The sequence below is a fragment of the Zea mays genome, chromosome 1 (genome assembly GCF_902167145.1).
Source record: "Zea mays cultivar B73 chromosome 1, Zm-B73-REFERENCE-NAM-5.0, whole genome shotgun sequence".
NCBI classification, from domain to species: Eukaryota; Viridiplantae; Streptophyta; class Magnoliopsida; order Poales; family Poaceae; genus Zea; species Zea mays.
This window is the reverse complement of record NC_050096.1, coordinates 159,304,470-159,309,060: the sequence shown is the minus strand read 5'-3', so window position 1 is coordinate 159,309,060 and position 4,591 is coordinate 159,304,470. Positions and strand designations below refer to the sequence as shown.

The following is a 4,591-nucleotide window of genomic DNA, read 5'->3' as shown; positions in this document are numbered from 1 at the left end:
AGGTTTAAACCACTCTCGTCTTCACTTTATTTTTAACGCAGAAACAAATCCCTGTACAGTTCGTTCATGTAGAACAATCCAGAGCCTACGACCGGAAGATGGGAGGGGGGAAAAAAAAGCAGCACGATGCCAATATATAATGCAGGAAGCTAGCTGCCAAACATGTACACATTCACAAGCGACAAAATTTAATTAAACGGCGTACAATTTTAAACGTGCATGCAGTAGTTGATGCATGGACGAAGGAAGCTCGTATGGTTCGAGCTAGAAGCACGGCAGCGTACCTTGAATATATAATAATAATGAAGATACGCCCAAGGTAGTCAGTAAAAAAAAAGTTTATCAGCAAGAATACAAGGATCTCCGACAGCAGTTTTTTTGCACGATAGTGACTTGATTCCACGTATTCTATGACAACCGGGTGTAAATATACTAAGGAGATATATTTTATAAGGTAGCACCGGTGCTCTATAACGTTGTTGGCGCTCTATTTACCATAAATTTTGATCGAGCATATTAAGTCTAACTTTAGGGCTAGTTTGAGAACATTATTTTTCTAAGGGATTTCAATTTTTCCAAAGGAAAATAAACTAATTTTCTTGAGAAAATAAAAATTCTTTAGAAAAATCCTTACAATAAAATTTGAAAGTTGATTTGTTTTGAGACGCGAGGAAGTATGTGAGTAGTTTAAGGAGATATACCCCTTTCCTGCCCAACCGTATCATGCATGCATGGTCCCAAGGACACATAAATAATCATTAGTTGTCTAAAACATCACAAACATCACAAGTAACACTACACGACGGTTCACTTACAGCGACCTACGGTTGGTTGCTAAAACGGCCTTCAGCGATCTACGGTTGGTCGCTAAAAACTTTTAGCGACCCATAAAGATGGTCGCTGTAAGTGCCGTCGCTAAAGGCTTTAGCGACCGACATCTTTTTAGCGACCGACCGTCCGTTGCTAATATTGTATATTTAGCGACCAACCATGGGTTGCTGTACTATAGATTTAGCAACCAACTGTAAGTCGTCATACTATACATTTAGCAACCAACAGAAAGTCGCCCTTTTTACAGTTGTTAGTAATAATAATATATATTTAATTAAGCACCACAAATCACAGATTTTTATACACAAACCATAAAGACATACACAGTTAATCAGTATACCACAGTCATAGATCCATCACATAAACACAAAAGCACCACAATTATATATTCACAAAATCATCACAATTATAATACCATTCACAACTAGATCATTTACATATAGCTAGTTAGATCATTCACAAAAGCTCCAGAGATGATCAGTCACAAAAGCAACACAGCGACATCACTCCAGCTTGAAGCAGTTCAAAAGCCCACAACTACATCACTAATGTTTCATATCACTCCAGCTATTGTTCAAAAGCCCACAACTACATCACTCTAGCTGCTCCAGAGCTGATCAGTCACAAAATCACCAAAGCTACACTAATGCTTCAAGCAGTTCAAAAGCCTTTAGACAACCACTCCAGCTTCTTGTATCCTCCTGTTTTAAGGTACAAGCTTTCTTTGTCCAGAACACCCTAGAAAAAAGTACATCAAATTAGTGCGAGGCAAAACTTATGCACCAACTTCAGCTGGTGCAATCAAGGTTAATCATCATTAAGTTGATGGCTCATATAAATATAAACATAAACAAGATAAGATATAAACCTCATCCTCAGCAGCATGAATGAAAATATTGAATACCTTATATTGAATACCATAGTACAAGGAATCAGTCGAGCACGAACATCATAAATGATTGGTCATTCAAACCATGGAATCATAAAGTGAAGAATGACACTCTAGTGAAGAATGACACTTGGTGTGAATTGAACGGGTACAACGACTGAGATGGAGCTGCCTGCGTAGGAAAGGTTGGATGGAGGAGACTGCAGCGACATGAGCACGAGGGAGAGATATAGAAAAGAAATGCTAAGTTTACTCTTCACTATAGCTTAATGAACATTCAACAAAAACATTTTTGGACTTAAAATGATATTCATTTTCCAAATCCTATTGTACCAAAGTCTATTACAGGTTGTACCAATATCTAAATGAGTAGTTGAACCTGCACATACCTATCTTGGGGTTGGGCGGTTCTGGTGGTGGATCGTTTAGACGGTGATCCACCAAGCACCGAAAGATGGAGAGGTGTGTTCTTTTGATAGAAAAAACAAATAAGATTAATAAAACATAATAATGTATATTCAGCTATATTTAACTACCTGACTACAGAATAGTTTTCAGATCATCCAAAGAGCGGTCATTGTTGCCAGCTACGACAACTATATTCTGCTATATACAACAAACTCATTTCTGCTCAAGCCAGAAAGTAGTGTCGCAATCTATCCATATTATTAGCATCAAGAATTGAAAGTAACTAAATTAAGACATACTAAATGAACATAAAATACACGGAAAAACTAAAATCACATGAGTATACAAATTAACCTACAAACCAAACTGAGACCACAACCACATAGTAAATCTAAGAGAAGAAAAAAAATTATGTGATTGGAAACAATGAACATAAGTGTTTGAAAGTGCAGGGGTGATACACGTATAGAAATTATCCATCGGCTGGATGACTAATAAAGCAGAGCAGTACCTGAAACTGAAGAAAGCTCCTCTGACAGGCATAGCATTCTAGTTTTTATCTTTCATACTAATATCTATCACATCTGAAATTTGATTGTAAAGAGACAGGAGTTGTAGAAAGAGAAAAACTAAAGGAAAAATGAATAATACGAATTACAAAATGTAGAACATACACTTTACAAAATATGCACAATCCAGTTCTATTTCAAATATGTGTTAAAATAAATCATATTGCAAGCGATCTAAAAGGTACATGTAGAACATACACTTTACATGTAGAACAAAATATGCACAATCCAGTTCTATTTCAAAATGTAGAACATACACTTTACAAAAATAACAGGAGACTCCATGCACAGTACAGGAGAATTGCAAGCGATCTAAAAGGTACATGTACATGTGCTGTAACCCAAGATTAAATCATGTGTACAGCAGGGGCTTGAGTTGGCAAATTAGTTCATTATCCTATGTCCCCTCTAATCCAAAAGGGGAATTGTTTAACCAAACTTAATCCCACCCAACCCCAACCAAAACAGAGAAGAAGGAAATTGCCTCGTAGGTGAAGCAAAACCCTAGCAGATTAGTACAAAACCTAATATGCCTGATTGAAACAAGCAAGAACTAAAAATGGTAGCAGAGGGAACACCATCAGAGCATGTCCTCTAGTAGGCGAGCAAACCATCCTGTCTCCCTAAGGTCAGCGTGAGGGGTAGAGCTCTAGGAGTTGTAAGGGCAGGGGGTCGGTACCTTGCCGCTCCCAGAGGGGCGGATGTCGATCTCTGTGTAGCCCATGGTGGTGCGATGGGAACGCACGCTTCGTCAATCCTTGCTTGCTGCCACAGCTCAAATCTGCCCGGACACTACAACTGGCAACGAATCAAAGGGAGGGCGCAGGAGCAGAACGCCGGACGATGGTAGCAATGGAGCGGACGCCGGGAGCAGTGGAGGCGTGGAGCGGACGCCGGGAGGCGGGACCAGTGGACGGCGGGCTGCGGCAGGCGGCGGCCGAGCAGTGGAGACTGGAGAGGCTCTAGGGTTGGCTGGTGGAGTCGGGCTCTCGGTTGCCTGCGGACTAGCAGTGATTGCAGGCGGCGGCCGAGCAGTGAACGACCAGGTGACTGGGCTGTGGCTGGCTAAGTGGGCCAAGTGGCTATTGGGCTGACTGGTGAGTGATGTGTGTTCGGTTTTTTTTTTCTATTCGGGTTACGCGATATAAAAACCGAACCCTAACTCGCGAACCCTAACTCGATAACCGAATAGGTACGATCTGTGGACCGAACCCGAAAACCGAAACCCAAAAAACCAACCAATTCGGTCTATTTCGGTTCGGGTTCGGTTCACGGGTGTAAAATGCCCAGCCCTACCAGTGGTCGGAGACCGCCCCCCAGTTCGGTTCACGGGTGTAAAATTTACCAAATAAATAATAAACATTTGAATAAATTATTACGAATGCAAATAAATAATAAATATTTGAAACGACTTTCAACTCGAATCTAATATCATATAAGCACAAAGAACACAGTTGTATACTATAGTCATGTCCATACATAAACAAACCATGAAATAAACATACAAGCAATATTAAAAAGAAATAAATCACCACGCAATTTAGTGATCAATGTTTACTTGTTTTAATTAATTTTTAGTCACTAACATCTACAGGTACGTTCAGGCTATAAGATTTGATAGTGATCCTTGCTCTATAGCGACCCACCGCTAGTCCCCGACGACATCTATAGCGACCAACCATAAGTTGTTAAATTTCTAGACTTTTAGCGACCAACCGACCGTTGTTACAAAAGGATTTAGCGACTGACCGTCGGTCCCTAACCTTTAGCAACCAACAGTTGGTACCTAATAAGGGTCGCTAAAGATCAACCGTCGTGTAGTGTAAAAACAGTCCTCTACTCCTATCCTTCTCTGGTTCTTAGAGAACAATCCAGCTTTCCAGAGCCCTGCTAA

At 40.3% G+C, this 4,591-nt stretch overlaps 1 long non-coding RNA gene across 3 annotated transcripts; it reads right to left on the bottom strand.

The window, feature by feature from the left end:
• Positions 1–1,808: 1,808 nt before the first annotated feature.
• Positions 1,809–3,673, bottom strand: LOC103640031 (uncharacterized). 3 transcript variants are annotated; one of them, XR_559601.2, is made up of 4 exons: positions 3,377–3,673; positions 2,640–2,712; positions 2,110–2,189; positions 1,809–1,892 (listed from the first exon to the last, which is right to left on the bottom strand). It is a non-coding gene; the product is annotated as an uncharacterized lncRNA (long non-coding RNA). The 3 variants fall into 3 exon arrangements; XR_559600.2 differs by lacking the exon at positions 3,377–3,673 and having other exon boundaries at positions 2,640–2,958; XR_559602.2 differs by lacking the exon at positions 3,377–3,673 and having other exon boundaries at positions 1,866–1,920; positions 2,640–2,958.
• Positions 3,674–4,591: the final 918 nt, after the last annotated feature.